The 18927-nt window shown below is 42.7% G+C and overlaps 1 long non-coding RNA gene across 1 annotated transcript in view; it reads right to left on the reverse strand.

The window, feature by feature from the left end:
• Positions 1-459: 459 nt before the first annotated feature.
• LOC143156274 (uncharacterized) overlaps positions 460-18927 on the reverse strand; it is a 37948-nt gene continuing 19480 nt past the window's right edge. Inside the window, exon 3 of the long non-coding RNA XR_012994591.1 lies at positions 460-935. This is a non-coding gene — a long non-coding RNA (uncharacterized LOC143156274). The remainder of the gene's footprint in view (positions 936-18927) is intronic.

Here is an 18927-nt window from a genome sequence, read left to right on the forward strand (position 1 = left end):
GTTTCAAGCACTGATGAAATCAGAGCTAACTCATTTAACCTGACCTCAGAGCATTTAGGAAAAGAAATCACCTAAAAGCGTAGATAAAGCCACAACAGTTTAGCTCTTGATGTTTTCCTTTTTCCTCCTGACAAAAAAAAAGCAGACATCTAACAAATTCTATACATCTATTCAAAGTGTATAAATATTACAAATCCAGAAGGTATCCATAAATATTGAAATGACGCTATCCACATGAAATTGCTTTGATAATAGATTAGGAAAAAGTCATTTCTGTTTGGTCAGAAAACTAATACTTGCTGATATTTTTATATTCTGATTTACAAAACAAAAAGTACTCAATACAAATACAAGAAGCTCCAGAATCAGATTGGAGCATCATTATTCACATTGCCCTGCACGTGGAGAAGTACATGGAGCTTTTTGCTGCCATTGGCACCACAGTGTGGCAACTGAATGCAGTGTTTGATTACTGTACAAGAAACAGGTAGTTCACATTTTCCTAACATTTTAATATAGCTTGATTAATGTCAATAAGCTACAAAGTCATGTATTCAGTATTTTCAAAAACAGCAGAAAAAGCAAGCCCAAATAATTCACCCATTTGCTTGATAACTGGAACGAGGATGGGCCATAGAGGCAGGTCAGATCTTCACAAAGTGAATCTCAGTCCAGATTCAGTCCTGAGCATGCTGCAAATTAAGCTGCTGTTTACTTTGGCCTTCAGACAGTTTAAGGCCAGGTAGCAGAAATGTAGATTTCAGTCATTTGTCAGGCTCCCGTATTGAACTTCATCAGCTGTGAATTTAGCACAATTCAAAAATAACTCAATCATTTCCGCTCAGATTTTGTCATCCTTTATTTTGGTGGAACTGCTTGCCAAGTAAAGGAGTCCATCATACGCAGTATCTTTCTCCTCACAACTCACATATGGTCTGAAGACAAAAAGAACGTTAACAGTCAAGCCATGAATACAACACCTCAGCTTTCAACTCACTGGTACAATAAATACATAACAGGGACTGCAACAATAGCTAAATGTATTAAAAAAATAAAAATGCTGAGGAATTGACCTTTATTTTAAATTGTTTCATCTTGTCCTATTCTACTGAATATCTTGCATACTTTCAGAATGCAGACACAGATGAAGATTCCCACAATTGTTCTACAGATATGAAAGAAAACTGAATTCTACGCAACTGCCTTTGGTTATTGGAAGTGAGGTGCTTGTACACAGCATGCTGCCTCTGCCAAACTGAGCTACAGCCAGTCTTAGAGAGGAAAAATGCTGTGCAGGAAATCTCAGATAATTATAAGTGAGTAGCAATTTTAATTCTGAGCATATTGAAAGACTTACAGCAGATAAAATGATCTATACAAAAGGCAAGGCTAAAGAAATTATTTATATCACTATGTGTTAAGTATAATTAGAAGTTTAGGTGGAATAAATGTACAGCATGACATAAGAATGATAATATTCACTTTCCTGTTTCATAATCTGCTTTTTCTGCCCTCTAGGGATCTGCCTGTCCTCCAGTAACACTGTAACTTTTCTCAGCATTTCCCAAAAATCAGCTCTCAATCTACTCAAAAAATGTTAAGAAAGGGTCTGTTTGGTAACTGAAGCCGAACAGAACCAACACCCCTGAGAGCACACCATGGCTTCCACCTGGTCTGTACACCCACAATCACTTCAGGAGATACCTGGCAGATGCATGACCACATACCCACTCCAATTCAGTAGTCTGAAACTGTCACTCTGTCACAGCCAGGGTGTGCACCAAACTCACTCGGGAACCCTGAAGAATTCAGTTCAACAGCCCAGACATGGTCTGTGCAGGCATTTCAAGCCATTGATGCTTCTAGCTCCTAAAACAACTTTTGAGTTTACTTTAATCAAGCTTCTGACGAAAATGCACTTTATAATGCTCTCTTTGAACTAACGGATTTAACGTAACTTTAATCTACAAATTTGACCAAGGAAAGACCTGTTTTCCTCTTCTTTTCCTTTTATTCCTTGGTGTTGTGAATAAAAGTGTTTTTAATTGGCTCGCTCTCAAGATAAATTCAACTCTTCAACAATACTCCTCACAAATTAGCTATGGTGACAAAATCAGCATGTATGGCATACATTAGAATTATACTGAACTTTCTGAGTGAAAAGGAGACATTTTAAGGTCCTTTTTGATTCACATGTACATTCACTGGAAAAAAAGAAAAAAGAAAAAAATACTCTGTGTGAACTGCTGCTATCTATTGGAAATTAAATAGAAAGGCATTTGTTATCTATATGGCTAGATTAGGAGTCAAACCAAGGAAAATAAAGCAGCATACTCCCTGGAATACTACCCATAAAATGTGCCCTGCTAACCTGATCTAATAAGGTGCTAGTTTGAGCTCCTCATGCAATTGCTCCAGCTAGATTCATATACTGATTTGGCTGAACTCTTGGGCTTTGTGGGATTTTTGAGTTTGTCTTTTTCTTAAATGGTCTCAGATGGTTTATTCCCACATATCACCTTCTCATCACTTTAAACAAGCTGTTATTTATACTAGGTAGTTCAGTTCCTCTGACTAGGAACATGCCTCTTCTCTTACCATACCCTGAACAAGAAATGTTCCAGCGCATGGCTTATATGCAGCTTCAAATACCAAAAGTTGCATCTCACCGAACTTTAGTTGTCTAAAAGACCGGCATCAAGCTCAACATAATCATCGAGGCTTCTTCTGTGCAGTCAATGGAGAAAGACAGACACCTCCGGAGCGTGATTCATCTCATCTATTCCAGGATAAGAGAAAGCTCCACTGGAAGTACCTGCCTCTTTCCTTTTGAGGCAACCTACACAACCAGTCCAGAACTGATAGCTAACTTTGCAGTACTTTCAGTTAAATGAGATGAATCCTACCCTTGCTGCCTAAGGCTGTACCTAATTACCAAGAAAAAACAGAGCATGCTCCAGGATTTTGATTGCCCAGCTGGGATCCTGCTGGAACTTGCTTGGCTTTCCTTTCTGCAGAAATCAGCAATGGGATGCAACAAAGAAGCAGCCTTGTGCACTCCAGGGTCATAGCCTGACAAGGAGCCAGGATGCAGCCTCAGACAGCACCTCAATAAGATTAGTAATGGCAGCTTACAGCTGTACAACCTTTCATTGCTGGAGATGTGCCTGCTCAGCATGGTGCAGTGCTGCAGAGAGATCCTGGAGGCTCCTTGGAACAAGCTAGTCCAGAAGCAAGGTAGCTGCCTTGACCCAGCCCCGTGTATCAGCTTTTCATCAGAACTAATTAGCTACTTTAATTCAGCACACTGTCTTTGTTATATGTAAGCTACATGGTTCAAAGCCAGCTTGGTTATATCTTCATTTTAGACATAGCCAGAATGCCTGGAAACTCACACAGACTTTACTAGTTTGTACTTTAAAAGTTGCCTCTGCAACTAAAGGATTGGAAACACATTTTCCCTATATAAAAACTTATTTTCTGGAGCATAGTTCAGGCTCAGGGGAGATAAGGGAGGAGAACTGTACAAGGACAAGCCCTGAACTACAGGAGACAGTCTACCAAACCACAACAGACAAAAAATATTTCCATATTGAGGAGCCTACGTGACTCCAAGGTCAACCTGTTCCCAGTGCTTATATGCTCAGATAAGCTTACAAGGTAGAGGTGGAAAACAAGTGTCCCTTTCTATCCCTTCAAAAATTTTGAATGCTAAAATTTTCAATCACATGTTATAACCAGGCATTATGCAAACACTTGTACTTTTTGATCTATGTTTCGATGAAGGGTTTTTGACGGGGCAGTCCCTTTTGACCTCCAGCAATGACAGAGCTGCCCCTGGGGACAGCTCCACACTTGGGTCTGGGATAGCTGAGGCATGGGCACAGAGTCATCAGAATGTGTCTGTACCATTCTGCATTGCTTGACTTCTCCCAAAAAGCAGTATAAATAGCAAAATTAACTAGGGGCTCATCCAACAGTCAGTGAATACAGCCTGAAGGTGAGTGAGTGAGGTGAGCAGGCTGAAGCCTTCAGCAAAGCCTGATCCATCATCAGTGAGAGCCTGCCTGCTCCCACCTGGATGATTACATTTTAACTTTGTAAAAATACCATTTGTCTGCAGCTACCTCAGCACCTTTATTTATCCTGGGCCCCTGAGATTAAAGCAGCAGTTAAGCCAGGGTCCATAGCCTGCTCATACATGCACCAGAAAGCAATGGCCTTGACGTCCCCACAGGATCAAGGCCAAAGTGAGGAGCTGCTACCACAAAGTCCTTTCCTCCCAGCAGCACACCCACACCACGGCCTTCAGTCTTGACACAAAACATGAACACCGAGCTAACACCTTTGCCACTGCAACACTTTGGAGTAACAGCAGCTGCATGCAGCGCAAGCCACAAATAGCCAAAAGCCTCAGCGGGAGGTTGGGCAAAGAAGGATTTCCAACCACAAAGCAGGAACGGAGGGATGCGTTTCTACACCGCACGCACTCACTGAAAAAACGATTGAAATTAGCTGCCATTTGGTTTCTTGAGGTCTGAAGACTGGGAAGTTTGAAGTAATTCATATTTATTCAAGCGATACCAATGAAGAGTGGGAACGAACATCAGCACGTCTATCATCAACCTGTCTGCTTGATATATATACCGTAAGCCTTTCCCACACATCTTAATCTCTTTCTTTTGTTGGATTTAGCCTGTACATTGTTTGGGAAAGAGACTCAGTCTTTCTGTACATCTAACATCTCCAAGTGAGGTTATTACCATAAAATCATTAGCAGCAAAGGCAGAGAGAGGCACTCGGGAGACTTCTGACTCACACTATACACTGAAAGTCAACGGTGCAATGACTTTTTCAGGGTATTCACGGGCAGACATCAGAATGACATGGAACTTAACTTTGATATATATATTTTGGCAGTACCTGAGGGCAAGGAGCAGCTTAATATAACTACATCACGTAAGGCCAAATGCTCTACTTCCTAAGTGCTATTCATGGTGTGCAGAAAGATCAGAATTGAGCTCCACATTCCCCTGCTGGTAATTCCCCAGGCACAGGGAGCTCTCAGCAGAAACAGACCCTCAGCATCACCTTTCCAAAAAGCTCTAGAAACAGTGATGGGAACTGACAGGAGCACAATGCTTTCTGGCAGTCTCCAGCTGGCATGGAAGCTAAGGCAGACTGGTAAAACTCTCGTCTTAGCTTTAACCTTCATATTGCACCACCACCAATAAAGGCAGCTGAGCAATCCTCCTTTTTTCCCTTTTCCCACAGCAGAAGAGAATCCATACCAGAAAGATTTGATCCTTTGTCCGGCTAGAGGTAGATGTGGGCTTCTGATGGTTCACTGAAGTTATATCTGTGCAATAAAACTAACTAACTTTGAATTTTGTATTCTAAAGATGATTTGGTATGATAGATATGAAAAAGAACCGGTATTGTTCTATGGGCTTCTGAACACAGTAACTCCACGACATGTGCTAAAATCTTCCATTTTCACCATCACAATAAATATATTAGTGCACTCACTGACATCCATTACTGAATATGCATAAGTCCTTAACAAAGTTTACCTTGCTGAAGCCTGATACACTATGTCAGTGAAATCCCAGTGCAGTTTATTTAGGACCTGTAAGAAAGGATTCTGTGGTACATTAGCATGTTGCTGCCTCTCAGCATGAACGCAAAACTCAGCTGCTGAATAGCATCGCCCTGTCTCCCAATACAGTCTTGGAAATAAATGTCAGGCATGCTTTCATCTGTACTCAAACCTGAATCAAGTCATCTAAAGGGACAATATACCCTTTCACATGCCCGTTCACCTAGAATAAAACACTTTCTACATGGTACATGAGACTAGGGAAAAAAACATGAAGAAATTAATTCCAGCTCTGAGAGGAGCTTTTTTTTAATTTATGGATATGCACACAGTAATCTCTCTGCCTTGTTTTAAATGTCTGATGGAAACTGGCTTCACAGTTGGCCATATCTCGGTCTCATGGGACATAAGGAGAGAACAGCTTGATCTACAAATGGAAGTGCAATTAAAGTTAGTTAGATCATGCTTTAATTTGTAGTAACACAGGAGGATCAATGACACAGTTTACACTGGAAAAGAACCACCAACGAATACAGGTGAAAAATGATGCAACTAAAAAGAAACAAAGGGAAGCCTCAGTACCTTTCTAACCAGTTTGGAGTGGGGTGAGGGGGTGATTCTCAATAAGATAGATAAAGTAGGCTTGTGCATTGTCTTCCAGAAGGATGCCTAGCTGCACACACAGAGGTGATCCAAATCAGATTCAACATACACAGTTCCTGAAGCAAACACTCAACTGCACCACCTATAACTCAGATATTTTAAAATACAAATACTAATAAGATTTTTTCAGAAGGGATAGACAGTTTGTTACAGTCTCTTCCCTGTACAACTAATATATTAGCAGATTTTGTTTTTAATTCTGTTGCTGTTTGGATAATTCTAATCCTCACTATCCTCATACGGCTCCTACCAATCATGTATTAAGGAAAAATATGTTTATCAATTCATTCAGTTTATCAATGTATTTCTTATAAAATTATATGAATGCTAGCTCCTCAGCATTCAGGAGAAATGCCTAGGAGCAAGCATTTTGTTTATACACAACTTGATTAAAACTAAACATAATGCAACTGCTCATAGGTGATGAGACAGCTAAAAAAATCTCCAGCTCCCTTCTGAGTAGTGGGGGAAGAAAGGAGATTCAAAATCCAAAATTAGTTTCAGACTTAAAAATGAAATTATGTGAGCCATTTAGACCTAGTGTATATGCCACTGAATGTTAAGCCAAACAAACAGATAATCTTCCCTCCAGGGGAAAAAAAAAAAAGTTTAAAATTAATCTCCAAGTATGGGATTAATACAGTAAAATTACAGCCTAGCCTCCCTTCGACCAACTCCAATTATAAACAGCCCAATTCTGCAAAAGACCAAGTATCCTCCTTTCACACTGATTGCCAATAATGCCAATAATGCTTGCCAGGGCTGCATCTAGGGCTGCTATTTATACCATGTTTTGCAATAAGGAAGTAATCATACTCATAACCAAATACAGAATCAAAATATACTTATTTTACATTTCAGGGCTGAACACAGTAACAATCTCTTTTCAGCGCAGCTTTTTCTACTATAGTGAGAATTTTAGTTAAAGAATGGCACTTCTCACAGCATTTGCAGTCAGCACTCACTGGCAAAAAGACCAGACCAGACCTGACTCTTAACTGCGCTGTTCTGCTTACCATTAGCCTAGCAAGACAGAAACAGCCAAGAACTCACTGTCCCAGTTTCTCAGACAGCCTGACAGTAGCTGCTGACTCCTCCATTGCAGGAAGGACAGTGAGACAAAGTCATTCCCATTTTAATAGGATCGCAGAGCCGTTTCACATGCAGCGCAGTTACAATCATGCTGAAATCAAAGAAATAGACCATAAATGAATCCTTTAGTGTAAGAAGTAGCAACCTCAGCCCATCCTCCAGACATGCTGTGGTATCAGAACTGATGCAAGTTCAGTGTGCAAGGGAACAGTTCCAACAGTGACACCCTTTACAATCATTTGTACCCCTTAAGCCTTCCGAGCTCTCCTCCCTGGCGGGTGCCCCTACATAATGTACAAACACAGGCACGCTCTCAAGGGTGCTTCTTACCTTGAACAACCTTCAGTCCATGATCCTGGCTCAGGAAAGGATTTAATGGCATATATCTATGCTTATTTAAGCAAAGCTGTAAACATGTACTTAAGCTACTGATACAGTGGCATTTAAGTTATGTTTAAACACTCTCCCGAATAAGTTTTTTCTAGAAGAAGAATGGGACAAAGGATGAACCATCAACCCTCTCCCATCGTTTAACAGACAGGGAAGGAGGCTCAGAGAGATAAAGCAGCTTGCCAAGGACCAGTCAAGAAACCTGTAGCAGAGCTGGGCACTAACACTAGACCTGCTGTGAATCAGTTTAGTACTTTTTAACCCCAAAACATTTTTTCTATTAGAAGAGTAATCAAAAATTACATAGATTATTTAGTATGTAACTGGATAGAAGACAGTCAGGTGAAAACTATGCAATACTCTAAAACAAGAAAGCATGCCTCCATCACTGAAAAAACGTGAAAACCACTGTAAATGTTTTACTATGGCATCCCCATTTTATAATGATCACATGGAAAAAACTACTACGAAATCATTCAACAGAGGAAGACTGTAAGAATTCAAAATCATCATTAGGATCTGCAAAATATTACTAAAAATGTTGCTGTTTAAAAATTTCTGAAGCATGATACTAAACATCTGTACTACTGTTGTGTCAAGAATCTGAAACATTCTTACCTATACTTACCTTGTATCTCAAGAAAACAGCAAACCACATCAAGGGAAATAACTGACAAAACTTTCCAAGTATACAATTTAGTCCACAGACATGCTTTTACTATTTTTTATTCCTTGCAACCTGATAGTAAGTTTTTGATTTTAAAATAAATTGCTTCAGAACTCGACTCCATCCTTTCACTTCAAGAAAAATGGACAAGAATGGTTTCAGCAAAAATTCCTTTGCATCTGTAAAACATACCTTCCCCTTCAGCTAGAACCAGTAAAAGGCCATTTCCCTTATGTCAAATTTTGCCACAAAAAATGTAACTCTGGCTCAGTTATTTTCATTTCTCTTATCACCTACTTGACAAGTTCAAATTAATACAACTGGCAAAACTGAGAGTCCTGTTATCTGAGCTGCAGCTCAATTAGTTCAAAGGCAGCTGGGAGCAATAGGCATCTTCCAGGACATGTCCAGAGAAGCAGAGAAACCTTCACATTTTCTTGTGGAAAGTCAGTCTGCAAAAGCTTTAGAGAGAATTAAAATGGGCAGGAATAACGTTCCGTTTCATCAGATGCATTCAACATTTTTAAACTGAATGGCAGAGATGCAAGCTCAGGATTTCTTCCTTGCCGCCTGCCAAGCAAGTCAGACCTTCAGCCCTTTCTTTTACTTCAGTCTACTTAATGAATGGCAACACGATACAAAATCTCTGATTCAGCTCTGAGCCTATTTACAAACCATCAGCCCAAGAAAGAGAGTAGATCCTGAGTTTTTTGCTAATAAGCTAAGTTCAAACTAAGCCCATCCTTGTCTTTGACATACAGATGTTAGCAGAGAAGCACCATTTTCCCAGGGTAAATACAATGGAAAGTTTTTTTACATAACTGGTGAAACTGCAATGAGCTCCTACCTACCATATCAGCCAGTCTAAACATCTATGTTGACATCCATACTAAAACTTCCAACTTTTAAAATCACAAGTTATAACTCTTTTTCACCTCCAAAGAGTTATTAGATGCCTAACACAAAATTCAGTCAATTTGAAGACACAGATCAGAGAGCTGGCTGAAGATCAGGCCAGGCCATATTCTCAGGTAAAAGGATGTACTAAGGAGCTAGGTGAAAAAATGTTAAGCTTAACTTAATTTCTGAGAAAAGTTCATTTCATGCAAACATTTCCAGAATGAGGCATTTGTAACTTTTGTTCTGGAAACATGTCTTAGATCTGTTTGCCATTTCAGAGGGCGGGTGAAGAATGACCTAACAGGAGAGCCAAAAGGCAAATTATTTTGTGTTGGCCTCTGAAAACAGGGACAACTATGTTTAAGTCCTTGTTCCAAGCCAGAGAAAGCAGAGATTCACACCTTTATTTACCATTGTGTTCTTCCAGTGTCCTAAATACCTGAATAGTTTCTGTTCCGAGATAGCAGGTTTCCATTTTCGCTCTCATTATTTTCTAGCAAATTTCAAAATATCTGAAGTTTTCCCTATGTTAGACGAAGACCAACAAGAAAAGCTCAGTTCAAATGGTATTTTGTGCACCCAAAAAGCTTTGCAAACCCAGCTCGTAGCTCACTATGCCACACTCAGCCCTGGCAAAAGTGATTCCATTGACTTGCGCAGATTTGTGCCCAGTTTCACAAGGTCTGATTTAACCCTGATCTCTAAACTGCTCTTGGACAGACCTCAGAGCTGCTTCCATTTATTATTTTGTACCACAAGCAACTATTCCACTATTCAGCATCGATTTAAAATCAATTGCACAGCACCACAGTCAGCCAGTTATCTAAATATACCTCAGATAGGTAAGGCTCAATTACACTGGAGGAGTGAAGAATACATAGAAGAGATTCATCACCAACTCAGATGGATATCAATAAAAGATGTAATCAGCAGGGGACTGCATGAAATATAAGAATGTGGACACATTTTGTGAGTTAATTCTCTTGTATTTCATTAAAACCAACTTTTAAACTTTTCTTCACTTTTTCTCACATTGATGAATTGGACGGAGTGAACAAGACTGTTTAAGTAGTGTAAGTCTGTGCACAGAGCCCATGGTCTAGCCCATAATAATCAGCGAATGTTTTTGCCTTGTTCTTGGCAGAATTATTCCAATGACAGACTCTAGCCAACACCCAGACCACTGGAAAATTTTGTCTTGGCCAGGGCCTAGGTGTGGATTTCACTGGTGAACTTCTCCGCATGGATTTGTCTTACCATTCCCCTGGCCCATCAGAGCAGCCACAGCAGCACTGCAGGTTGCAGGCACAGGTCAGCAGATTGAGTGGCTGGCACAGCAGACCCAGACCTGGCGTACAGCTTCCCGCAGAGCAGACCTCGGCCAAACCACCCAGCAGGTCACCAAGAACGGATTGAGGAGCACCGGAATAAGGAGAGTTCAGTGTGACCGAACAAATGGGGTGGAAACTCTGATTTTGTTCCCAAGCTAAGCACTCTGAGAGTGCACTTAGAGATGCTGTGTAATAGACCAGGAATCTTGACTGAATCTTGACAGCTCATTGGGTATATGATATACTTATTAGATACTAATAGCAGCTCAACAGCAATGGGAGAAACGTGCTGAAGGAATATTCCTCGTGATGAAGAACAAGCCAATGGAAACAAAAGGGAGACAAACGGGAGAGCCAGGGACAGGTACCACTGTAATGGTAAGGTACCATTATACCCCTTTTCTCCTACTTCAACTTCCTCCCAGGAGAATTTTCTTGGGTTTTAGAAGTGTTCGACATATTTATTCTCCCTATTTGATAGATGCAAAGACAGCTGGAGTTACAAATTCTTCTTATACTGGAATTTCAATTTTGTGCCACACACAAATGTAGAAAAGCAAGTAAAAATAAAAGAGTTTTGGGTTATCTATTGTCAGTCAAAGCCTCAAATCCACTGCATTTATACAGTGGCTTGTTTTTGTGGGTTTGTTTTTTTTTTAGTTTAAGAGCAATATAAAGCTTTTCTTCTAGATTCAATAATATGGAAAGCTTTGGAGCTCTGCATCCAAACAAGTTTTTAGCAGTGTAAGCATACATTCATCTTTTATTATTACTATCATTAGTACCACTACTACTATTATGTGCTTTTTTTCCAAAGCTTTGTTACCTGTGTGAGTTTTATCCTTATCTATCACAGAATAATTTATCAGTCCCTTACCCGTGGGAAAAGGAGAGGTTTCCTTTTCTTCTTCCTTGAATGTTATCTACTCTAAGATAAAATATAACACCTGCTGTTTTCTATCAATTACTTATGAATAGAAAAAAATAACACCATATTTGATATTGTATCTCTTTGTGAATGTCAGCTAGCTGTATTTTTCCATGGAATATACAATTACTATATACACAATAGAATCGAAACAAAATGAGGACCGAGCTAAATCTGCTTTTGTAAGCAAAAGGAGTAGCAAATGTGAAAATAGGTCACTTTACAGTCTCCCGGCCCTAGAGATGCGCAGACAGGCTTCTGACAGGGGCTGGAAGCTCTGCTGGGGGTGACAGGCAGAGGCAGGGACTGCTGGCGTGATCTAGTGCCCAGCCCACCCCATGCTGGGGACCTCAGCCCTGCAGCACTTGCGCATGAGCCAGCTTTTGGGCTAACACGCCCTCAAGACTGCTCAGTGCTTGGGATGCTCGCCTCTCTATATGGGGGATTACGTAGTGTCCAGCACCCTCTGTACCAGGAAGGAGGAGAAACAATCTAACATACATTTCATAAGCAAACTGCAGGAAGGCCAGAGTCGTTCATGGGCTGCAAAAGAACTTTGACACAGTCTGCATCCCATTTTGTCAGAGGAAACGTGCTAGGCCCAGCTGGGGATGTAGGCCTGTGCCTCTGCACGCACCCCGCTTTCTTCAACATGTGCAAACACACTCTGGTGTCCTACAAACATTTGCTGGCACTAAGAGTCCTTGTGACTGACATATCAGTGCCAGTGAAGTCCTTGGACAGATGCATTCATTCCAGAAAAACTGCACTTTTGCAGAGAGAGCTGAAAGCATCCCATAATTTTCCTGTTACAAACTACCCTCAGCAATAGCACTTTGATAGCAAAGATCAGCACAACCATACCAGCATATCTATACCAGCACTATATCTGGCCTAAGGTCCTGCTGTTCAACCCCTCTTTCCTCTTCAGCTTTTGCCTGTCTGGCTCACAACCTTTCACTTTCTCTTACAGCTTTCTACTTCAACCTTGATCATCAATTCCCCTGCTGCACAAAGGACGCTGAGGCAGGGTAACGTGCACAAAGATTTAGCAGGATCCACTGCTGATGACACGCATTGACTCTAACAGACAAAATAATTTGGAGGGAAAAACAAAAAACAAAAAGCAGAGGAGAAGGACAGAGGAAAGAGGACAGGAGAGGGGAAAATGTGGAGAGGAGGAAAAGCTCCCCAGAGGCCAGCCAGTAAGGGCAGCCATGAGGTGCCAGGTGAGCATCATCCTCTGGGCAGTGTCTCCAGTGGTGATGGAGCTAGGTGGTGATGAGGAGGAGGAGGAGGACTTTTCCCCTCATCCTAAATGTTTCACTGAGACCCACTCAAATTCCCTATGGATTGCTCCTGCTTATGATGCTGTTAGCACTGACCAGAGTACGCTAATCAGGTGCAAGCGCTGTACATCGACTGATTGTTAAGCTTTTGTCCACAGACATTATTGGATAAAGTTTATTGAGCATTTGGACCACTATTATCTACTTCATTATGCAAAGTGTTTGGTTTCTCTAATATAAATTAAAATCTACAAAACAGGAGGGAAATAAAAGAGGGGAAAGAGTGGTGATTCTCAAACCAGTGGTAGCTACTTCCATGAAAGCCCGCTGTAACAACACTGTCGGGATTTGTAGGTGCAAGTCCATGCAAATGATACAAGAATAACAACATGAAAACAATAACAGAAAAATTCTGGCACAGGCTCCAGCTAACGGCTCAACGGCTTCAGGGAGACGTCACAGAGCTGCAAGGAGCAGGCTCTTGCTAAGGCCGAGGCACTTCAGTACCTACAGCACCGTGCAACACCCCTGCAGCCCAGCACATCTTGAAATCGGCTCCCCCCCCCCGAATTTTCTTTCTCATGTGGAGTCAAACCAGACCTATTTCCAGTGTAACCAGTATGAAAAATGTATTCATATTTTAGTGATTATGATTATCTTTCTATATCTATCTATCTATTAGCTTTCCTAACGTAGCTCTCAACTCATACAGAGGTAGCAATGCCAGAACCAGGCATGGGTCTGCAGATTAAAACAGAATGGCGCTTTCTGAATTCCGAAGATTGCAAATAGAATTTGTATCATCCGATCCTTGAATTAAACTAGTAGGCTCACTACGTTTCTGTTTATTACAGGTAGGGCAGGTTTATGTCGGAAGACAGAATCCAAACTAGCAGGGGAATCTCAGCAAGGAGGCCAAGGACTGAACGCATATGGTGAGTAAATTATCCTCTCATCTTCCGAACCGCTCCCTCTGGATCGCATTAATGACATGCATTAGTTGTGTGCACCAGCACAGAAAAAAACTGAGCCATGTTTCTGAACGATAAATGATCTCTTTATCAAGAAGGGATAGGTGGACTCTATAGATGGCAGCATCTAGACAAATAAACTAAGTTGTCAAATAAACAATTTGTGAACTTCATCTTACTTCCAAGGATTAACTCTAATCTCTCCATTTGGATTCTGTCCTCAGCCTCCATTACAGGCAAAGTAAAATTACAAGTGTTTGGTATGTGCAGCCTTGCTGGGCCACTGCCCATGTTTCTCTGAATAAAGAGGGGATTTCAACTATTAGCATTCCCGGGTTAACAGGAGAAGAAAGAAGACAGGAAAATATTTGGAAAGCTCCAGAAAACCCACTGAATGTCCAAGGCAGCAATCCAAGCAGTTACTTTCTAGCATAATCTATGATTAAGTGACTAAGTACATCTATCAACATTGTAGGCTGCTAAATACACTGGGAACCCACCACTGAACCTGAAAGTGAAGATCCAGGACAAGACAAGACAAGGCAGACAAGCATGAGGACTCCATGTCCGTCCCTGAAAATGTTATGAGTGATTTACTACCATTGGCAGGGAGGGGAAAACAGGCCCGCTGCCCTGTGTCAGGGCAGTGGGCCAGCCCGCAGGGCACTGTCCCAGGGGACTTCCTAGGCATCCACTCATCCCACAGAAGAAGGGAACAGCGGTCAGTGAAGTCCATTCGCCGGGAAAGGAAGTCTTTCAGCTCCCACAAAACCTCATACATATAAAAGCATTAGATCACACACTAAGGCTTACCAATAATTTGCCCTGTCAATTTTTACCAATGGTCAATAACTATTTTGGGTACTTTTAAAAACTCAAATTTTTAACAATTTTGACAATATGATATGTTGTTAACTCAGAAGATCGGAGGCCATCTTGGGCTTAGTGACCATGAAATGATAGAATTCTCGATCCTCGGTGAAGTGAGGAGGGGAGCCAGCAAAACCGCAACCATGGACTTCTGGAGGGCAGACTTTGGCCTGTTCAGGATGCTGGTTGAGAGAGTCCCTTGGGAGACGGTCCTGAAGGGCAAAGGGGTCCAGGAAGGCTGGACGATCTTCAGGAAGGGAGTCTTAAAGATGCAGGAGCAGGCTGTCCCCATATGCCGTAAGAAGAACGGGCAGGGAAGATGACCGGCCTGGCTGAACAGGGAGCTCTTGCTGGGACTCAGGAAAAAAAGGAGAGTTTACCACTTGTGGAAGAAGGGGCAGGCGACTCAAGAAGAGTACAGGGATCTCGTTAGGTCGTGCAGAGAGGAAATGAGAAAGGCAAAAGCCCAGCTAGAACGCAATCTGGCCGCTGTCATTAGAGACAACAAAAAATGTTTTTACAAATATATTAATGACAAGAAGAGAGCCAAAGAGAAGCTCCATCCTTTATTGGATGCAGGGGGGAACATTGTCACCGAGGATGAGAAAAAGGCTGAGATACTTAATGCCTTCTTTTCCTCAGTCTTTAACAGGCAGACCAGTTATCCTCAGGGTACTCGGCCCCCTGAGCTGGAAGACAGGGACAGCGAGCAGGATAAACCCCCCATAATCCAAGAGGAAGCAGTCAACGACCTGCTACGCCACCTGGATGCTCACAAGTCTATGGGGCCGGATGGGATCCACCCAAGAGTGCTGAGGGAGCTGGCGGAGGTGCTCGCCAAGCCACTCTCCATCATTTATCTGCAGTCCTGGTTAACGGGGGAGGTCCCAGATGACTGGAGGCTTGCCAATGTGACGCCCATCTACAGGAAGGGCCGGAAGGAGGATCCAGGGAACTGCAGGCCTGTCAGCCTGACCTCGGTGCCGGGGAAGATTATGGAGTGGTTCATCTTGAGGGAGCTCACAAGGCATGAGCGGGACAACCAGGGGATCGGGCCCAGCCAGCACGGATTCATGAGAGGCAGGTCTTCCTTGACCAACCTGATCTCCTTCTATGACCAGGTGACCCGCCTAGTGGACGAGGGAAAGGCTGTGGATGTGGTCTGCCTGGACTTCAGTAAGGCCTTTGACACCGTCTCCCACAGCATTCTCCTAGAGAAGCTGGCGGCTCACGGCTTAGACAGGTGTACTCTGCACTGGGTACACAGAGTACGTATGACTGGACGGCCGGGCCCAGAGAGTTGTGGTGAATGGAGTTCAATCCAGTTGGCGGCCGGTCACGAGCGGTGTTCCCCAGGGCTCAGTTTTGGGGCCGGTCTTGTTCAATATCTTTATCAATGATCTGGACGAGGGGATTGAGTGCACCCTCAGTCAGTTTGCAGACAACACCAAGTTGGGTGGGAGTGTGGATCTGCTCGAGGGTAGGAAGGCTCTGCAGAGGGACCTGGACAGGCTGGATCGATGGGCCCAGGCCAACTGCATGAGGTTCAACAAGGCCAAGTGCCAGGTCCTGCACTTCGGCCACAGCAACCCCATGCAGCGCTACAGGCTTGGGGAAGAGTGGCTGGAAAGCTGCCCAGCAGAGAAGGACCTGGGGGTGTTGGTCGACAGCCAGCTGAACATGAGGCAGCAGTGTGCCCAGGCGGCCAAGAAGGCCAATGGCATCCTGGCCTGTATCAGAACTAGTGTGGCCAGCAGGAGTAGGGAAGTGATCGTGCCCCTGTACTCGGCACTGGTGAGGCCGCACCTCAAATACTGTGTTCAGTTTTGGGCCCCTCACTACAAGAAGGACGTCGAGGTGCTGGAGCGTGTCCAGAGAAGGGCAACGAGGCTGGTGAGGGGTCTGGAAAACAAGTCTTATGAGGAGCGGCTGAGGGAACTGGGGTTGTTTAGCCTGGAGAAAAGGAGGCTGAGGGGAGACCTCATCGCTCTCTACAACTACCTGAAAGGAGGTTGTAGCGAGGTGGGTGTCGGTCTCTTCTCCCAAGGAACTAGCGATGGGACGAGAGGAAATGGCCTCAAGTTGTGGCAGGGGAGGTTTAGATTGGACGTGAGGAAAAATGTCTTTACTGAAAGAGTGGTTAAACATTGGAAGAGGCTGCCCAGGGAAGTGGTTGAGTCCCCATCCCTGGAAGTATTTAAAAGACGTGTAGATGAGGCGCTTAGGGACATGGTTTAGTGGGCATGGTGGTGTTGGGTTGACAGTTGGACTCGATGATCTTAGAGGTCTTTTCCAACCTTAATGATTCTATGATTCTATTCTATATTCTAAGATTAATTCTGTCACATCTTTGGCAAAAAAACAAACAAACAAAAAAAACCCCACAAAACAGGCATTCATTAGAACAATAGTGTAGAGAATGGGACAACAGATTTATATTCCATGAGGCTGTAGTTGCAGTTACAGACAGGATGATCATCCTGTACTCTAAGTTTCACCATTACAAAAGTTTGGTATAAACTAGAAAGTGTCACTCAGAAACTTTTATAAAGGAAGTCTTGAAAAAGAATAAACATAAAACCATTTGCAGCAAGCCTCCAGGTCTTACTTAGATGTACACTCAACTTTGAAGACTCAATCTACACATAGTCCTTGGCCAAATTGTGTTGGTGCTTAAAACTAACAGACCCTTGCTAAAACTGTGTGATTTAAATTGTCCTGGGTTATCTTAAACTTTTCAGCTGACCTCCCACTGCACAGCACCATAGGAGTGAATTGGTTTAAAGCACATGACATCCTCCAAGAAGTACAAAGTTAAGACCAGAGCCTTGTTTCTGACCCAGAAACTAAGAGACTGTCTTTTTGTTACAGAACAGATGGTAGCAGGAAATCAGCATTAAAGCATGCATCTTACAATTGGCATTTAGCACTCTTTCCAGGTTTTAAATATGTTTTTCCCCTAAAAAATGCAATCAAAGCCTTGTGAGAATTGCATTTTTGTCTTCTCTTATGGATTTCCAGGTTAAATATCTCAATATACCAGTAAAAGGGCATTTTCTTCTAAATCTCAGGCCTACAAATTCACTCTGGGGAACTGGAAGTCAAGCTGGGTTGTTTCCATCTTAAACATTAGTACCAGAAATAAAGGCTTCACAAGCCAAATTTAACTCTCATTTGTGCTTCTGTAAATTCTCTACTTTTAAATCAAGCATTTAGTTTTGAACACCACATCAGGTTAATTGTCTTAAATGGTTCTCAGGGCAAATATTTAAAGTTGTTGGAGCTGAGATTGGACGGCTAGAGGTTTCCCTGAGCACTGCTGATGCAGGGACTTGGGACCCTGATGAATATTGTCCTACCAAGGGTCTCTGCCACTGGTCAGCCCCACTCTGCACACTCTTGCTTGAGTCTCTGAGCAGAAATTGCTGGGATGTCTACTTAATAATGTCCAAACTCCTTTGCCCCTCAGACTGCTGACTCAGACACCTCTTCTTCCTCTTCTTCACATTTTTCCCTGAAGAAGCATGTGGATGATATCTTTAATAAAGAAGACAGGTTGCAACTGAGTAAGTGAGGAACTGAATTAGCTTTTCAGTCCAAAGAGGCGAGTATCAGTGCTTCTGTCCCTCGTATAGCAATACATACTGGTGACAAGGCAGCGCTGCAAAGCCCTGCAGCCATGCCTGCCCTGCTAAGTGCCCGCTGAACCGAAGAGCAGGCTAAAGCACAGTGCGTTCCCCGAGCCAGGCTCTGCACACTCATACTGCCGAGGTCACTTGTGCCACAGTGACCTATTTCCCATAAGGGCACGCTGACCATAATATCGGTCTTTCTGATCCACATATGGCCATATTACATGACTGCAAGTCATTTTGGCACTTATGGCAGGGGATGGAGGCTAGGCAAGAGCAGGCACGCCTATGCTTAGCTCTCCTTCCTGATACTAAGCACACACTTTGCTCATGCTAAAAATTTGCATAGGCTCAGTTATTATTCCCCTGCACTCCTCAGGGCTTGCAGAAAGCTGCTTCAGCATTGGCTTGGGTTCAAAGAATTTGGACAAGTCAGTTTGGGATCAAGTGCAAGCTCAGGCCCATACAGTCTAACCACTGCATACAGCTGCATAAGGAATGAATTCGTTTCACAGGTAAGCAAGGGAAACTATTGCCAGACCTACCAATCAGGGACATTTCATCAAAACTAATTTCACCCTTAAGCCCTGTCACC

The sequence above is a fragment of the Aptenodytes patagonicus genome, chromosome 2 (genome assembly GCF_965638725.1).
Source record: "Aptenodytes patagonicus chromosome 2, bAptPat1.pri.cur, whole genome shotgun sequence".
NCBI classification, from domain to species: Eukaryota; Metazoa; Chordata; class Aves; order Sphenisciformes; family Spheniscidae; genus Aptenodytes; species Aptenodytes patagonicus.